This window comes from Mustela nigripes, chromosome 13 (assembly GCF_022355385.1).
Source record: "Mustela nigripes isolate SB6536 chromosome 13, MUSNIG.SB6536, whole genome shotgun sequence".
Lineage (NCBI taxonomy): Eukaryota > Metazoa > Chordata > Mammalia > Carnivora > Mustelidae > Mustela > Mustela nigripes.
This window is the reverse complement of record NC_081569.1, coordinates 17,312,073-17,331,170: the sequence shown is the minus strand read 5'-3', so window position 1 is coordinate 17,331,170 and position 19,098 is coordinate 17,312,073.

The window sequence follows — 19,098 nt, the reverse complement described above, 5'->3', positions numbered from 1 at the left end:
CAGAGCATTCCGGGAAGAGAGGGTTCTCCCTGTCAAGTCCACATCCAGAGGAGACCAGCAGCTCTCAGCAAAAAAAATAAGTCAAGTGTGAAAACAGCTTTTTATGCCAGTTGGGGCCCACACTTCCAGGAGAGGTCTTCTCTAGAGGTCACCCGTTCACTGCCCTTGCCCAGCCTGGTTTGAAATCACAACCCTCTTGGCAAGAACTGTTACGGACGGGGCCAGACCCCAGAGTGAGCTGTTGGGGGACTTTCCAAGTCAGGGGTGCTGGTGGAGGTGCTAAAACAGTCCAGGCATTGGCCAGGATGACTAGATCAGACCCGCCAAGAACCTAAGAACCAGAACGTTCTGGCCATGACTGGAAGGAGAGTCAGGTGACTTTTCTGGGATTACTGAGAACGTTTGGACCTCAAACCTGCCAGGACAGGCTAAGTTATGCTGCGATAACAAATAGCTCCCAAATCTTGGTGGCTAATAGCAACGAAGTTTTCTTTTTCACGCACGGCCCATGCTCATGATGGTCGGCAGGGGGATTAATGACCCCTATTTTCTCTTCAGGACCAGGCTGATGGGACAGCCACCATCTTGGATTTTGCCAGCTTCTGTTTCAGAGGGAAAGAGGCCTCGGGAAGGTCTTACACCAGCATTCAGACATACTAGGCTGGAAGTGTCAAGAGTCACTTTGATCACATGCCAGGACTAGTCCCGTGGTCCTCCACAGACACTGGGGGGCCAGGAAGTCAGCCCACTGTGTGTCCAGTCACTGGGTGGTTGACAGCACTAATGACACCATGAGCCTGTCCCAGACTCCACTCAATCAGGAAAACCCCCTACTCACCTCTCAGCCTGCCCCCTACAAAGCCACACAACAACCCACATGGGGATCTGATTTGGGAGCTCAGAGCCAAGTTTGCTCCAAGCCCCTTGGCTGGGCCACCACTCTGAGCTTCCTGTTTCTGACATTCACGTTTGAGCTTCTGATAATGTTCTCAGACCTCCAGGGATGAATGCACCTTGTTTCTTATTCTTACAAAAGAGTTATACAGTATATGTGTGTGTGTATACACACTGTATACCTTTGTTTTATATATGTACATAGATAGACATATGTACACACATTCATCAAAGGTCTTCAAAGACCCCAAACTTTATACGTATAAAACATTTTATGGCAGGGGCACCTGGGTGGCTCAGTCGGTTAAGTGTCTGTTCCAGCTCAGGTCATGATCCTGTCTCCCAGGATCAAGCCCGACATCAGGTTTCCTCCTCTGCGAGGAGCCTGCTTCTCCCTCCTCCCCCCTCTGCTGCTCTCTCTACTTGTGTGCTCGTGTGCTCATGTGCTGTCTCTCCCTCAAATAAATAAATAAAATCTTAAAAAAAAAATTTCACTGTAGCTTTCCTTTGGGTCTGGCTTGCAGTCATTGAGAAAACCTGGAATCCAAGTATTGCACCACTGTGGTTCATGAAATCCAGGGGTCTGTCAGTGGACAGTGGAGGTGCCCTGAAACCATCTTGCTCCAGTCTAGGTCTCATCAGGCAGACGACCAGAAGATAAACATGGGGCCAGGAGCTCAAAGATGTCTAGTGTCACTAGCTAGAATAGGGAGGCACCGACTCCCTCTCTATCTGGGGGGATTTGGAATATCTGATGCATTGTTCTGCAGCATCCATTCACACTCAGGTGCCCCTGGGATTAGTGTGCCCTACTTCAGTTTGACCCAGAGCCACTCTGCCCCAGACCACTCATTACTATGTGGAACTGTAAGTGCTCTGGTCACTTAGCCAACTTACTTTCCTGCCACTCACAATCCAGAAAGCCCAAAAAGTAACACCAAGAGGGACCAGGTAAAGCAGCCAACAGGACCATCTCCCCCCCGTCTCCAATACAAGGGGATATTTTCAGTCGATTTTCTGCCTTTCAGAGCCTTTACACATAAACATCCATCCCTCCATGCATCCACGTACCCCAATATCCATCCATTCACCCATCCATCCATCCATCCACCGATCCATCCATCCATCCATCCATCCATCCATCCCAGAAACATTTTCCTTTCCTTCTTCTAGCTTAGTAAGCATCTAGTATATACCAGGTGCTCTGTGTATCAACTCAAGAAGCAATAATGACCAAGCTGAGATGTTGGCTCCAAAATAGAACAGGTGAGCAATCCTTCCAGGAGGCAGATTTTGATCCGAAGAAGGGACCCAAGTGGTAAGAGGAGGGTGCAGAGGGGAGTGGCACAGAACAGGAAAGCTGACGCTACAATTCACGGAGCAAAACGATCAGCCAACACTCCAGCTCGAAAGAAGTCTGTGGCCACAGGGTGCGGCCCGCCAGCCCTTCTGCACACCATATGCATGGAGCCGTCCTGCCTATTGTCCCTTGAGAGTGGCTCGGCTGGCCGCTGTACTCTGGGCTGCACCTCTCTCTCCCCGCCAGGCCCTGTGACAGGGACCTATCCCACAAGGTCCTCCAGAAGGCCCATGTTATGATTATACTTGCATGGTTATTGGCCGGCTTCCATGGCCCAAGGGGACACCTTTTGTTTAAACTTACCAATGAACTCCTTGAAAAAAGAAAGGCCACTTGGCATCTTGAAAAGATGAAGGCTCAAAACAGCTCCACTCTGATTCCACGTTCATGTGACCTCATGCAAGCCTCCATTTCCTCATCTGGAAAATGGGAGATTTCATAGACTCGGAACCCAGAGGGGGTCACAAGGATCAGAAGAATGTGTGTCAAGCTGGAAAGGTCTTTCAGACGCTGGTGTTGTGACCGAAAGGCCCGTGATGCTTACGTCTACTCTATTTCATGGTACACAATAGGTACTTAATCAATGCAGGTGACCGTGAAGCAGGGCTGGAGGGTAAGCAGGTCAGATTCTGCTGAGGTGCTAAGAGGTAGCACCATGGGAAAAGCCAAGGGAGTGACAAGGACAGGACAGGTGGCTCTGCTCTTGGGGACACTGGCTCAGAGATGGTGCCCCCTCTTTGTCTGCTCCGTAGTTGGGGAGCCAGGAGCTCCAAGAGGAGTGGCCCATGCTCAGGTCAGGAGGCCAGTGGGAAAGCAGAGCTCAGCCTCCCACTGACTATAAAAGTGGCTGGAACAGCGTGCCTTCACGTGAAATAGTCAGACAGGCAACCGGTACTGGGGCCGGGACCCCGAAATGCACACATCTGGAGCCACAGATGTTTGCATGAAGGAACGTGGGGCAAAGGAGGGGAGAGCTTTCCTTTGCTGACTGCCAACCCAGGAGCTCACTTCTGAGCTACTTCTCCTGGGGGGTGGGGTTGGGAGAGGGGCTGAGCGCCCCCCGTGGACAGCTCCTCCCCTCCTCAAAGTACATGTGGGACACAGATGTCCAGAAGACAGTCAGAGAGAGCCCAAGTGATGAGCTGCCTGCCGGGGTGATGGATAGAGACCTGGTTGGTGGGCTCCATGACAGAGCAGCAATGAGTCCCCAGGGGCTGGAGTTCCCATGTCCAGGCCAGGAAGATGGCAAAGGGCTTCCCGTGGGTGTGGCCACATTAACTCCAGGCCAGGAAACCACCTTCCTCCTGGCTCCATGGTGGGCCCGTTGCATTCTCCCTGCCCAAGAGGGGCCTCCACCTTCCCCTCTTGGCTAAAGAAGAGCAAGGCCTAGGCGGGGGGGCAGACCCTCGTGCCAATCTGGCACTTGGCCTGAGTTGGACAATCCAAGCTCCCCCACCGGCAGGGAGGGCACTGCTAGAGCATCCGGGGCTCAGACGGGGGGCCAGGGAGCCGCCCACCGCCCTCCCCCCGATTCCCCGCCATCCACCCAAGGCCCCATTGTGGGTGTCAGTGACTCAGAGGAGGCTCTGGTTTCTGTTGGATTCTTGAGGCTCAGGCAACCTGATCTTGAAACAATGACAAGCTTTGGAACAATCATTCCTGGCTCCCGGAGGAGTATTTCAGGCCTGGCCAAAAACGCAGCAGAATGGAAAATGATGTTGGGAGGGAAAGGTCAGGTTCTGGGCCTCCCATGGCCGGAAGCAGGTGGCTGCTCAGGCCTGAGGGCCAAGTGACGTGGCCTGCGGGCACAGGTGGGTGGCAGTGACTCCACAGCTCCGTCTGGGTCCCGGCTACTGACACGGAACCGAGAGCATGCCTGCTGGCGTTCTCCCCACCCCCGTACTGGGACATGGGACATCTCAGAGTAGGACCTAGCCACAGGCCGCAGCAGGTGCTGGAGGAGGGCATGAGGGGGTGGGGGCAGGATGGCAGAAGAGACAGCAAAGCCCGGTGTCACACACAGCAGTCAGCACACGGCAGATGCCTTCCTCGCTTAAGGAGATGCCATGCGCATGGCCAGCATTCAGAGACCCCCTGTATGTAAGACGGGGGTGCGTTTATTATGACTGCCTCTGGACCCACTTTACAGATGAGGACATTGAGGCTTTCCTGATGGAGCATAGAGCAAAGGCTGCGATGCCTGTCCAGCTCTTCCACTGGGCAGGAGACACCTACTGGCAACTTCTCTTCTTTCCCCCCTGCCAGCTTGGGAAATTGTCCCCCTCCACGCCATGACAGGAACTGCCCAGAAGTGCCAGGAAGGTTCATGCCCCACACGCATGGCCTTTTATCCCATGGAGAGGGGGGCTTGGGGGTAAATGCCCCTTGGAGGCTTCTTGCCCATATCTCTCTAGAGTCCAGAGGGTTGAGCTGTTACGGGCAATGGAAACACCTCATTGAACATTTTCAGGGCCTCCCTTCCTCCTCCAACGGCCTTCCCCATCTCTACCTGGTGCTTCCCGGGCTCACCTCAAAAATAAATCCCCCATGGGGGCAGCAGGAAAAAAAGAAAAAATAAATAAATAAAACAAAATACATCACCCACAACCACATCCTTGTGGTGGGTCAGTTTTGGAGGATACCCAAACAAAGAGAGAGAGAAGGACAGTGCTCTCAGCCCACTGTGCCATGGGTGGGGTTGGGGGGTTCGAACACCAGTATTCAATTCAGAATCAAACCAGAACAAGGGAATTTGCTATAAAGAAGCATACCGGTGGCTTTCATCAGTTTAAAGGGGGAACTGCCGTTGGGTAGAACTGTAGCAGTCAAAATGCTTGGGGCTGCAAATAATGGGAAATTCAGCTCAAATTGGTTTAAGAAATGCTCTGGCCAGTCTGGCTGGGGTCCAGAGGTGAGGGGCTGTGCTGTGGGCTTCCCTGTGGCTCCCGCTCCTTCCCTGTCGTTCCTCTGAGTGGTCCCCCACCCACATCCCAGGAGTGGCCCATGGCTCACACCCACTCATGTTGATATCCAGGGAGCTTTGCCGGCCAGGGCTTACCCTGGGACCTCGACCAAGAGAGTGGACTGGCACCACCCTAAGAGGCAATCTGAGTTCTTGAGATGGAAAAGGAATAGTGGAAACTGAGTGAGGAACCAAACAGTGTCTACCAGAAATTTTTTTCTTGGTCTAAGTTTCCCCCTGCGGAGTTACCCTTAAACCTTCGATCAGTGTGAGTCGTGGCTCTCCCGTGGGCACACGCTAGCAGATGACAAAGGCAGTGCACGAGTGGCAAATTAATCCTTATGGAAAAGCCCAGAAAGGACCAACCCTTTCACAACATGTCTGTGTACAGTGAACCCGTGGGCTGTGGTTTAGCTGTGTGCAAACATGATGAAGTCGTATTGTGCAAGTAAATGTGTTCCTTATTTGAGGGGCAGATTTCAGTGGAAGAGCGTTCTGAGGTCTTTTCCAGCGAGGTGGGTGTCCCGTGGTGGTCCTGCCATTGACCTGGCCACTCGCCTGCATCCACGGACAGCTGCGCCATTGCCAGCATCCGAGTAGCTGTTTCCAGTGGCCTGTGGTGTGCGGTGTGCAGGGACTGGAGCCCGCCTGTATGGGATCCAATGATATCCCTTCCCCAAACCCAGCCACGAAGTTCAAAACACCTCATTTAAATAATTCCCAGCTCCGTGTCCTCACAGAATAAAGATAATACTCCCAAATGTTGGAGCAACTTGACCTTGGAGCTCCAAGTCCCAGCCTTCCCTGGAGGAACACGAGATGGCTTGTCCACGATAGCGGCGGAGTCAGGGAGGGGGTACACTGTGGCTGCTGTTTGCAACCGTGTGGCCTAGAACCACCAGGCCCACCCAAGAGCCGATGAAATGCTCATGCCTACCTCGCAGGGCTCCCAGGGGGACGATACTGCAACTTGAGTCAGGCCCCAGGCACGGGGCAGTTCTCCAGCCTGCTGACCCCCGCCTCCCCCTCACTGAACTACTCAGGGAACAGCCCAAGGTAGAAACTCCACCAGCTCTTTGAACAGAGAGCAGTTTACCCTAAAGAATCGCCAACTCAGGGACGCCTGGGTGGCTCAGTGGGTTAAGCCTCTGCCTTCGACTCAGGTCATGATCTCAGGGTCCTGGGATCAAGTCCCGCATCAGACTCTCTCTGCTCAGCAGGGAGCTTGCTTCCCCCCGCCTTCTCTCTCTCTGCATGATTCTCTGCCTACTTGTGATCTCTGTCAAATGAATAAATAAAAATCTTTAAAAAAAAAAAAAAGAATCGTCAACTCAGTTCACAAAGAGGCAAAAAAGGGGAAACTGAGGCAGCACAGCTGGGGAGCGAGTGTGGGAACAAAGAGGCCGGGGTGGAATGATTAAAGCCAAGAGCTTTGAGGGGAGGAACCGAATCTAACAGGAGGTGGGCATGGCTGGCGGCTGCTGTTCTCTGCCACTGTGGGGGTGCAGGTGAGAAATGAGGGAGCAGTTTCCAGAATAGCCCTATGTGTTTACTCCCAAATGCGCTCTGTCTCCTCCAGCTCCTTGGCCTTGACTGAGATTTGTTCCTTCTGTTGGCATTCCCACCTTTGGGCCCTCCTCCCCCATTACCTGCAGGCTGGACCTACTGAGTCACTTCTAAATAGAGTCTCTCGAAGGTGATGAGTTGTCCAAGATCATTAGACAACCAAATGACTGTGACCTCCCTTGAACCTTCCTTCTCTCTCACTTTCAGAGCCCTTGCTCTCTGACAAGCTAGCTGCTGTGTTGGGAGCAGCCCCCATAGGGTGGCCCACAGGGCAAAGAACTGATTTGTTCAACTAACTGTTCAACCAACAACCAGTAAGCCCCTGACACTTGTCCATGGTCACATGACAAAACATGGTCACAGATTCTCCAGCCCCAACGGGGCCTGAGAGCCTGCCCCACACCTTGAGGGCAGTCTTCTGAGGCTCTGAGTTAGGGTGCACTTGACTCACAGAAATTCTAAACTCACAGAAGCTGAGTGAGATAATAAGTATTTGTCGTGTTTAGCGGTTACATTTCGGAATGATCTGTTACACAGCTATCTCTAACTAATACATGTGTTCGCCTCAGTCTTGTTGGCTCATTCCTCCAACACACAGATGCGGAGCGTCTGCGAAGTTGTGTACCCTGTGCTGGTGCTGATATTAAAAAGATGACAGGAAGGAAGACAAGGTCCCCAGGTCCCAGCCCTCACAGAAACCGTGTGGCCTGCATTGGAGAAGGTCGTGACCATGACCAGGACTCTGTGGGCCTTTTTATGGACATTGCCTTGAGTCGTTGATCCCTTGGGTACAGCTTTTCCCACCTGCCCCAGCAAGACAGCACCTCGCCTGCACTTGGGCACCTACAATCCCACGTTTCTCCCCCATGGAGAAGTGCAGAGGTGCTAAGACACCACAGGCTTAGATATCTTAGGCTGCTGTGATGCAGACGTGTCCTGGCTATGCCGTGAGCTCCTGGAGCAGGCTTGGCAGAGCGTCCCACAAGTGCCCAGCCCGGCCCCTGGTACTCGCAAGTATCCAAAGATGGAATTAGGGTTGGTGTGACTAAATCTTGTCTTAGTAGGTCTCTGAAGCTCAGCATCCGAACTGGTGGCTCCCTAGGCCTGGGCAAGCCACTGGGGACCCCAGAGAACTTCCCTAGGGTCCCTTTCATACCCTCTGTATTAGTCTATTCGGGCCGATAGAACCAAATACCACAGATGGGGGGGGGGGCGGCTTATAAACAACAGAAACTTACTTCACGCAGTTCTGGAGGCTGAAAGTCCCAGATCGGGGGCCAGCTGATTCAGCTCCTGGTTCCTGTGTCAGCTGTCCTCTCCCTGTGTCCTCCCATGTTAGAAGGGAAGAGGGAGCTCTCTGGGGTCTCTTCTGTGAGGACACTAATCCCATTCACAAGGGCTCCCCCTCATGACCTAATCACCTGCCAAAGACCGCACACCCTCACACCATCCCACTGGCCATAGGGATTTCAACATCTGAATTTTTGGGGGGGACGCAAACATTCAGTCTGTAGCCCCGTCCATTCTAGACCTACTTCCCCGGATGTGACGGCCTCACATCCGGGGCGTCAGGGCAGCTGAGAAACACTTGCCTCCGCGAGGCAAAGATGATGCAGATTCTTTATTTCCCAGAGCTGGTGGCAAAAACAAAATGTCTCACCCCTGGGAAGTTGACAGCTGAAGTGAGTGGGTGGTCTGTCCTGAACCTGGGATTCTGCTGAGCGCTGGTGACCTCGGTTCTCTTCCACTGTGGCTCTGTCAGGGCCCAGCCCCCCCATGCAGACTCGGCCCATCTTCCTCCCTACAGGTGCCGTCCTGAGGCCTTCCTGGGAAGCTCTGTGATTCTTCCCAACTTTGTGGGGACTAAACAGGTGACAGAGACAGACACTGAGTCCTCCCCCTGACCAAAAACCTCCCACAACTGGTTTCCCAGGGAAGCCTCTGGGGCAGAGACTGGCCTGCAGGAAGGTTGTCAGGATGTCCTCTGGGGGTCAGCCTGGTGGATGAAAAAGAAAGCGATAGAGCAGGACTGGGCAGAGGGAGAAAGTGAGCTGTGGTGTAGTCTCCGTGTGGTCTGGGGCTGGGCTTGTCCCAAGTTGGGGCGAGGGGACCGGGGTTTATATGCTAAGGAGATCAGTCACTAGACGCGGGCTGCCCTTAGACCTTGAGGTTCTCCTTCCCTGAGCGGTAGGCCTCCTGGCTCAGCTGCAGAGGTGGAAGGTGTCAAGGGAAGGGAGTCCCCTATCTGTGGGGGCCGAGGAGGAGAGGGATGCGAGTGGACGCTGTCTGGTGGACTCTCATGGTGAGCCCAGAATCTCAGGGAGAGGAGCTCCGGCAGCAGGGCCTGGATCTGACCCATCCCTGAGCGTCCGCGGCCCCTGGACCACCTGACCACCGCTGCAGGTGCTCAGCAAAGCTGCCGTGTTTGTCTTTGCCTCCTCGTTTTCTGACACTTTCTGCACTTCGGGAATGACGGCCGGTGAGGATCAGCCCTGCAGGGTGCCCGGACGCCCTTAATTTAAGGGCCACCCACTTCCCGATGCTCCACCCCGGCCGCCTCCAGCTCTGCTCTGGAAAGAGTTAGCCCCCTCCCCCCCCCGTGGCACGGGCAGGGGCCCCCCCCCCCCCACCCCCGGCTTGCCGTATCAGTGACTATTGCCACAGTAATGCTGAGTGACACATCACCCCAAAACTCAGTGGCCCGAAGCCGTAAGCATCTATGTGTCTCACAGGTCTGCAGGCGGCTGACTTGGGCTGGGCTCGCTCGGGTGTCTGGAGCTCCACTGGCTGTTGACTGGCCTCATCTGGGGCAGCCGGGGACACTAGTTCTGTTCCGCATGTCTCGGCAACGAGCAGGCTGGTTAGGGACCAGCCGCGGCAGGGAAGCAGAATGAGCAAGCTCCATTTTACCAGCACTTTCCAAGCCTCCACGTGCATCACATTTGTTAACAGCCCATTGGCCGAAGCGAGATCACGTGACTGCCCAGGGGTCAAAGAGGGAGGTCCCAATGAGCCGAGCTGACTGAGGACAAACCGGAGGGGGCGTGTCCGGATGGGCGTGTCTGGGGGGGCGTGTCTGGCTTAGGTGGTGTGAGAAGGACAGGACCTTCTTCAATGAGGGATGCGTGGGTGTGAGGCCTCGCGGGGTGTGCAGGAGCGCACCAGACTGCCCCAGACAATCAGGTCCCTCCAGCGACGACTCCTTGTCAGCCTTCTGTGATGTCCCCACTTACTGCCCCTGCTGCGCCTCTGCACGTTTCCTCCCTAGGACTTCTCCTCCTCTTTGTGCTGCCATGAAGTGTGTCTCCACACAAGGTTCCCTCCAGAGGGGATTCAGAACGTGGAACAAACACAGAGACTCGGGGCATTCAAGTCCTCTGGGATTATCAGTGGCCTGATTCATGCACGTGTGCTAGGCATTAACTGGGGGTTGAAAAAATCTTTATTTTAGTTTCTTTGATCAGTTTACCTTGAGCTCCAGGCTTCGTCATGCTGGGCTGGAGAGAATGGAACCGCAGTCATCTGGGGACTTCTGCTTCAAGAGAAGCAGGGGTCCCAGGCTCTCCACCATTGATCTGCCCCTGGGGGTAGCAAGATCCTGGCCCCCAGCCTGTTCTCCTTTTCATGTCTGCATTTCAGGAGCACGAGAATCTGGGCAAGTGTAGGAGTTCTGGAAGCCTCACCACTCCGAGTACAACTGGGAGGGCTCAGATGTCCATTGCCTGAGTCCTTCAGACACATCTCCCCAGGGATAAAATCAAATTAGCATCACAAAAAATACAAAGAACAAAACTCAGTTGAGTATCCATTCCTATAAATAACAATCACTAAATTCGAATGCTTACTTACTGTATTTCTAGCATTGTTTTCAGCTTCTTACCAAAAATTATCCAATTGGTTCTCACAACTGTGTGGGGCCAGAGTTACTCCCATTTTACAGGTGAGGGAACTGAGGCACCATGGTATAAGTCATTTGTCCAAGGTCAAATAGCTAACGAGGATTAGAGCTAGGATTTGAATCCAGAAGGCCTGCAACACTTGACCTGTTCTCTGGCCTCTCTGAAGAGAGATACAGCCTGCGGTGGGAATGCCAAGCGGTAAATCTTGGCTTCCTCCATATGCTCAGAGAGAGCTCTCACCAGGGACTGGAGGCTCACCTTGATGGTATCCACATGCCTTCACTCTCTTCTCTGATCTCAGAGCTGAAGGTCTTCACAGAGGCCAGAGAGGAGCATTTGGAAAGAGATCCAGCAGGGTCCAAGCCAGGGCCAAAGGTAACCTGGACACATCTGTTAATTTGGGTAAGTCAGTCCACAGCATCAATGTACAACAGTGATCCCTGGGTCACCCAGACCACTCAGAGAGGCATGTTTGCCAGAAAGTGAGTGTGTGTGTGTGTGTGTGTGTGTGTGTGTTGGGGAGGGTGGGAGTGCCCTGAGGAGGCCCCCAGCCCTTGCCCACCTACATTCAAAAAAACCTGCCTCCATGAAGATACCAAACCACAGGAAAGTCTGTTCTCACTAAGTAGATGCCAGTATTAGGGTGGGCATCAGTGATGGCTTACTCCAGGGCCTGTGGCCCCATATCTCAGGGATTCTCTCTGCTTTCTTCTCCCTAACTGTATGGGTTTCATCCTTAGTCTGGCTTCCTTCAGGTGGCAAAATGGAGGTAACAGTCCCATGCCTCACACCCACATGCCCAGATATTCAGAGAAAGGAAAGGTGTTTCTTTCCCTGCCTGCTGTTAGGAGGGAAGAAATGTTTTCACATCTCACTGTCTCCACCTGGGTCACACATCCCCACCCAACCATTTGAGGACCAGTTCTGGGGCCCAGGGTAAAGCCGTGTGCTGATTGGCTGAGGTGTGGACTCTCAACCAATCACAGTGCCTGAGACAATGGGCTGCCACTGGGACCAATCAGTCTGAGCAATGGCAGCCATGCTTGGGACAGGCCTGGGGACCGGAGAGGGACCGAGTTTGGTGGGCGAGGGACAAGAGATCCCAGGTCTACAAGGAGAGGAGCCTGGTCAAAAAGGAGTCTCGCCCCAGAAAATCAGACTCATCAGCTCAGATTGGTTCTTTGTCTAGAAGGCTGGGCAAGTAGATTGACTTGTGTTCTGGCTTGCATCTTGACAGAGAGAAAGATAGAGAGACAGAGAGAGACACTGGGAACCTCTCTTGCACAACCCCAGGGCAGGCACTGAGGGCCCTCCTGCCAATATCCCTCAGCTTGGAGGGGCATTTACCATACATAGAGCCTTTCTAGAAGGATTCCCTGTTAAGTAGGGCCTCGCTTATAGGGGGCTGATGGCATGGAAGGAGCCCCTGCTGGCTGCCAGACCATTGCTCTCAGATGCTTTTGACAGGTACAGATTAAACATGTGTTTAAACAAGGCAGCAGTCAGGGAGGCAGGAGAAGCAGGTCCACCATCAGCCTCCAGCATCCCCTGGGCTCCCCAGCTCCCTCTGCTCCTTGCCAGGATGCAGCACGGGATGCTATTCAGGGGGCCGAGGCTGTCACCAGATCTACAAACAGTGTCATTTAGGCATCGGCTGGCTCTGAAGGCCTTTGTGTCCCCCACCCCAAAGCAGGATGCAGAACCCACCATCAACTTCAGATCGGGTGTTGTGGTGTAGAAGGAGCCACGGGGCAACTTGGCCAAACTCCTGGCCTCAGAGTCAGCAAATGATGGTCTTTTTGGGATGCAGGCTGCGGCCAGGAGCTCAGGAGAACCACAGGCGAAAACAGATTGACGAGCCCCATCTCAGCAAAGCCCTATTGCAAGTGGCATATTCCAGTCGGTAAACATATAACCAAGTAGCAGAGAAACTCCAGGCCACATTCATAAGACAGGCTGCCTCCGTCAAAGGGTCCAGAGTCTTGGGGGCGGGGTGGGGGCACGGTATTAATACTGCCACTAGTATTGTATTCTTTCCAAGTCATTCCTAGGGTTGGCGGGAGTGGAGGCTTGGCGGCACAGGGAGATGTGTTTTGCTGTCTGACCTTGTTTGGGGTTTCAAGGCAGCCAAGTAACTTGTGTCAGCAGTTTGAAGTGTGTCAGGCCAAGTGTCCCCAAAGTACAGAGCAGGAGGAGAGGGAAGACAGCCCTGAGCTTGGTGGGAGTATGAAGTGAGTGGAGGCGAACAGGGTGCCCACATCACAGGCCATGCATGTCTGCTTTAGGAGGGCTTTGCATGTAGCCACAGGCCGATCAGGCTGACCTGAGATTATGGAGAAAAACGGAACAACAAAACCACTGTTACTTAATAAAAGCAGGTTCCCAAGGCACCCTGGGACCTGTGTGCCAGGAATGAATCTTGAAGGTACATGGACACCCGGTTGGGTCCTAGGGAACAGACATCAAAGGGTGTCTCTGGGCCCTCACTGCCTGTGGCTGGAAGCTTCCTGCTCTCTAGATGCTCACCACTGGCTCTCCTGCCACCGTCGGTTCCAGCCAGGCAGGGGATCTGCACAGGACGGACTTCCATACAGACCTGTTGACCACCTAGCTAGGAAGCTGAGAGGTGTGTGACACAGTGTGGGTAGCCCCCTCACAGCATGCCTGGCTGGCTGGGAGGGAAGAGCTGGCGTGGCCTGTGCTCCGCCCACCCAATCCTGGTGCCTCCAACTGTGTGTGTGTTTGTCCATCTGGTCCCAGCTGTCCACCTGGATGCACCGAAAGCTCCCTCAGAGCAGCACGCAGCACCATGCTGGATGAAGGTGGGGACATGGCCAATTTGAAGCTGAGAGATTGAGAAGGACAACCTGAGCCTATGGAACCATCCAGCTCCCCAGGTCGGGTCTGGGTAAGCATCAGCACTCATTTTTTTGGAGAATCTGCTCTTTTCCTCTTTGTCGCCTGCAGAAAGATCACTGAGTCTGTTCTATCTTTCATTTGGAAGGAGTCCTTATTTTTGAGATTCTAACACTAGCGCATCCAAGCCACAGAGCGGCAGTTGGCGGGGAGCCTGGGGAGACCTGATAGGGCCTTGCAGGACACCTGGAAGGCTGCCATCCCTTTCAGAGCAGGGATAGAAATTCTTGTCACAAACCTCTGGCCCTGTAAGACCCACTGAATGCCTCCAGACAAAGCAAATGCTTTTTGACTGAGACATTTTCAGGGGCAAGGATTATTTTTTGGAGCAAGAAGCTGTTGATGCTGCCCTTTGACCCCTGCAAGCAACACATAGCCCAGGAGATGCATGTCACTCAGTCTGACAGTACCCTGTCTAGCTTCTGTCACTTCCCGGTAATGAGCGCGGTTGCCCTTTGTCCCTTGACCACGTTATGATCAATTCCTCCGGCCACAGCCTGTCTTGCTGCCCAGCATGCCTTGGCCGGAAATGGCAATGTTTGCCAAAGAATAGAGAAGTTTCTTGGGGACTCTCCTCCCTTCCCCTGGGCCCAGTCCATCCTCTTGCTTTGTAGGAACGTGATGCTGTGGGATAGTGACAGAAGTGGTCAACCAAAAGCCCAAGCCCATGCCCGGGCATGGCCGGCATGATTTCATATCTTATGACTTACATTCTCATTAGTTCCCTTCATTGGTTTGTTCACTCTAGAAGACACTTGCCTGGCCTTCGTCATTAGCCAGGATGGTAGGGGTCCCTAGAGGAGTGGCAGTTGGGTTTCCCTCTGTCATGGCCAGAAGCTGCCCCTCCCCCTCTCCCCATCTGGGTCTTAGAAAGAAGGAAGTGAGACCCCCAGAGACTCTCATGGAGGACCCTTTTCCTCCCCAAGGAAACTGCTTTTCTCAATCCAGCAGCACTGAAGGGACTTCATGAGGCCCACGGGATAGAACCTTGTCCTTGTCAAGCTTGGTGGGGGGACGTTCCTTGGGGGAGACTGCTATGGCCAGCACCCCCCAAACTCCCTAGCTTAGTCGCCATATTGCAATGTCCTGGCCGGGAGCACAGAATGGATCTAAACAGGGTCACATTTATCCTTATCTGATGATCAATGTAGTCTCTTTCCTCTCTCCATTTCCCTTTTCTACTGAGATCTTTTCACTCCAAGGGCTATAGATGAATATACTGTGAACTTCTCAAAGGTATGGGCCACGTTCCCTACGTACGAGTCTCTGCAGGGCCGAGAACAGTGCCTTGAATGTCAGAGCTACCCTGCAAATACTTCTGCAATGATAGGACCCTGCATGGGAAGGACTGCCGTGGGAGGAATGGAATGCTCCTATGGAAAAGAGGAAGTGATCTATAGCCTTAGAGAGCTATGAATAAAATGTTATGACTCAGGGAAGGGAGAGCTCACCGCTGACCAGCAGTGGTGAGCAGGGACGCTTGCCCTGAGGACAGAGGCGTGAAGACATCTGACCCAGGGAGCAGAGTAAGCCGAGGGTGGGACACACCCCACAGCTCAGGCTGGACTCTGCACTGTCACTGTCACCAGCTCAGTTAAGGAAGAGGCCTTATCCGGGCATGGAGGCCCTTACCATAGGAGACCCTATCCTCCTGCATCCCACGCAGAGCGGGGCAGGGCCTGGCGGGAGGATGTGCTGGTGGAGGCTCCCTCCTTCTCCCTTTTTATGGGGCTCATGTGAGCCTGGTTATAGGGGGGAATACCCAGGCCTCTTGGTGCCAGGAAGTCTGGTTTGGAGTGCCAGCTGTTGGAAGGGGTAGGTTGGGAGCGCCAGCTGCTTGGCAGCTGGAGATCCTGGGCCCCGGAAAGGTGCAGAGAAACCACCTGTCCCCCGGGGAAGGGCTGAGCCACAGAGGGCGGCCCCTCTTGCTGGGAATAGGGGGCCCAGGGCGCAGGTGGCTCCAGGTCCAAGCAGCACAGCGTGAGAGCTTCTCGACTAGCCCTCTTCATTGTAAAGACACGGTGAGGTAATCGGCTGCTCACATCTAGACAGAGTGAGTAATTTTGAATTTGAGAAAGTAAGAGGATAAGAAGGCATTCTGCATAAGAAATTCAAGAAAATAAGGAACATATGAACAATCGATACGAGAATGACTTAGCATTAGAAATAACAGCAGGCCAGACGTGTGTGTGTGTGTGTGTGTGTGTGTGTGTGTGTAACAGAGTGGCCAGGACAGTCTAAAGTCCTGTAGGACAGGGGATGTTTGATGCGTGAGGCTGCCTGGTGGGGAAGCGCCTCCTTCCCCACCCATCAGCGCCCAGGGCCTTCCATCCACAGGACAACCCAAAGCATTCCGCCATACGTCCTACTGCTCCCTGGGGGGCGGCGCCCCTGCTGCCACCCACCGAGGGGAGAGCCGGAGCAGGGTTTCCTGAGATGACGTTGTGGGCTCAGGAGAGATGGGGATGGGGGCGGACCTGGATTTGAGGAATCCTGGTGCGCGAAAGTTGTTTGGCTGGTACCCTTCTGGGCTAGAGAAGTTATTCCGAGGGAGGGGTCAAGGGTGATTCACGTCTGAGGCCAGCGGGGGCTCCCTGGTGACAGGGCCATGGGTATGGAAGTTTGGGATGGGGGCCAGAGCTAGGTGCTGTTGGACTTTTCCTTTTGTCTCCTAAAGCTTCGCTCAAAGGATCATTTACATACCATAAAACTCGCCTGTTTTCAAGTGTAGAATTCAGCGGTTATTAGTGTATTTACAGAGTTGCACGGCCATCAATCACCACAACCTTGTTTTAAGGAGTGCTGGAGCTTTCCTGAGACCCAGGAGTCGGGCCAGGCCTGGGGGCGTGGTCAAGCCTGCCTCGGGGGCGTGGTCGGCCTAGGCCTCGGGGCGTGGTCCGGCCTGCGTTGGAGGTTCTGCCAAACCTGGCGGGCCACCAGGTTAGGCCCGCCTCAGGGGCGTGGTCAGGCCTGCCTCAGGGGCGTGGCCGGCCTAGGCTTCGGGGCGTGGTCAGGTCAGGCCTCAGGGACCTGGTCTGGCGTGGATGCGGAGCTGAGAAGGTCCTTTGTTTAACGCGAAGGTGGAAGCCTGGGCAGTGGTCAATGCAGAACGGTCAAGACAGGGTACTGAGCAGACTTAGTTCAACGCTTTGGGGACGGTGTTGACTTAGTGAGTGGAAGGAGCAGGAGGAGCCAAAGACAGAGAGAGGTAGGAGGAGGAGCCTGTGGGACCAGAGACCAAGGGTGAAGACCGCGGGTGATGCAGAAGGAAGACCAGAGGGCCGGGTGGCTGCATGGCGGGAGGTGGGCTGCCAGCCCCCGCCGAGAGCCGAGTGAGAGGCTGACGGAGATGGAGCAGGAGCTGGAAGATTTCATAGAAACCCGGGCACCTCCGTCTCCTTCGCCCTGCCCTCGTCACCAATCCTGGCAGAGTTGCCCCGACTGTCCTCTCCCCTCCATCCATTTCCGGTCATCTCCAGCCAGCCTCATCCTCACCAGCACCACCTTCCCCCCACCCAGTCCGGGGCCCACCTCCAGTCCACTGTTTGCAGCGTCGCAGTGTGACCAGAGGTCCACCTGCCCCAAACTCTGCTTCACGGCTTCTCGTGGTTCCGGGGAGAAAACTTCAATTGCGTTAGTAGCGCTGCTGCCAGACCCCAGGGGTCCTGCCACTCGGTGGGCCCTGGTCCCATTGCCTACCTGCCCGGCCTGCCCAGTCTGCCCAGTCTGCCCGGTCTGCTCACCGCACTCCAGTCGCCGGTCTCCTCTCAGTGCCCCCCAGAGCTAGCCAGGTGCTTCCCCACCATGCAGTTCCTCTGACTGGAACATTCTTCCCCCCCAGCTCTTCCCATGGCTGGTTTCTTCTCATCTTTCAGACTCCCTGACCGGGACTGGTCCATAGAGCCCCTTTCCTGGTACCTTCTGTGTGCCTTCCTGACACATACCATTGGGTACATTTTTGTTTTACTGTCTGTTTTCTTTCACTAGACTATCAGCTCCCTGGAGACAGGCCCCAGCTCTGGACTGTTCACCCTTGAATCCCTAGAGCCGAGCACCGTGCCTGCTACTTTGAAGTGCATCCTGCAGTTGAATGAACAGATGAAGAAAGCTTAACTTTATCCCATAGTTTTCCTTGGCACTGCTTTCCTGATATGACAAATGTGGGACAAAATATCCACGCTCCCAATCTTTCAGGACTGCTAAGGAGAAAGGGTTCTTTGCAGTATTGTTACATGGCTCTGGCTGTTTTTTTAGGGCACTGGAAAGCCTTGGCTTTCTTCTGATCTTGAAGCTTTCTCTCCTTGCAGACTTGGCCCCATGCAGCTCCACACACCAAGTTGTGCGTTGCACCACAGGGGTCTGGCCTGAAACCCAAAGGTGGTGGTGTCCCCCAGGCTGCATCTACTGGGGGCACGGCCTTTGAAGCTACCCAAAGCCATTTCCAGCCCTGCCTGTGGGTTTCTTTCCCAGAACCCTAAACAACTCTCCTCTTGACTCTTGGTTTGGCTCTACAGCGGGTTGGATTTTCTCACTTCTGATGTCTGGAAAGGGAATCAAGTTTCTCTCCTCACCCTGCTACTTTCTGCTCCCTCTGTCGATTCTGGGACATGTTGCCAATCCATAAATGATGTTTTAGTTCTTTCTTTGTTGTTGTTTTGGAGCCTTGGAGCCTGTGTTCTTAACACCAGGTGCTGAAAAATTAAACTTATCATCAATCTCCATCATCAAAGCAAGGTGGGGTAGGACGGTTTCAACTAGTCCCAAATTTCCTGAAGGAATTTGGCCTCTCGTCAATTCTCCTCTCCTGAGGCTGACGTTACTAGTAGAACAACGCTCTCTTCAGCAGCCCAGCACAGTCTGGGATTACTCGATTAAAACGCCAGGCAAGGGTCTCAGTGCTAAGCACAAGGAAGGAACCATTTCTTTGACTGATAAATCCTTAGCTGTTTTTTGCATTCGGACTGTGGGACTCTAAGAATAGTGTATTTTTTCTGGAAGCGGAGTTTTAACAACCTAGAAAGCTTAATTAAGCTTTCCTGCTGCACTTTTATTTAATTGAGTTAGTAGCAGGAGAGTATTTTTAGAACCGAAGTGATTATTCATGTAACAGATACACGTCTGAATATTCTTAAGCCTCTATCTAGGGCAAAACGTAACTGAAGAGTTGACTTCACAAGTCTGAAAGTATGACCAGTGGTTTTTACACGTGTCGTCATGGGCATATCTATTCATTTCATTCATTCATTATTTATACCCTGCATTCTTTCTCCTAAGTACAAGTTTCTTCCTTTGTCTTTATTTTAATTTTAATTTTTTTTTTTTTCAATTCCCTCAGTGTTTGCTGGTCTGAGAGAGCTCCTTTCATAGCCTTCTGAGTCTTTTGGATTTTTTTTTCTTTTATTGAGAGGAACCAGGATATCCACTCAGAGGTGAATGCTTTGTATGTTACTTTGAATAGTAAAAATAATATTAAAAAATTTTGGTCCGAAGGAGCTGCCGGT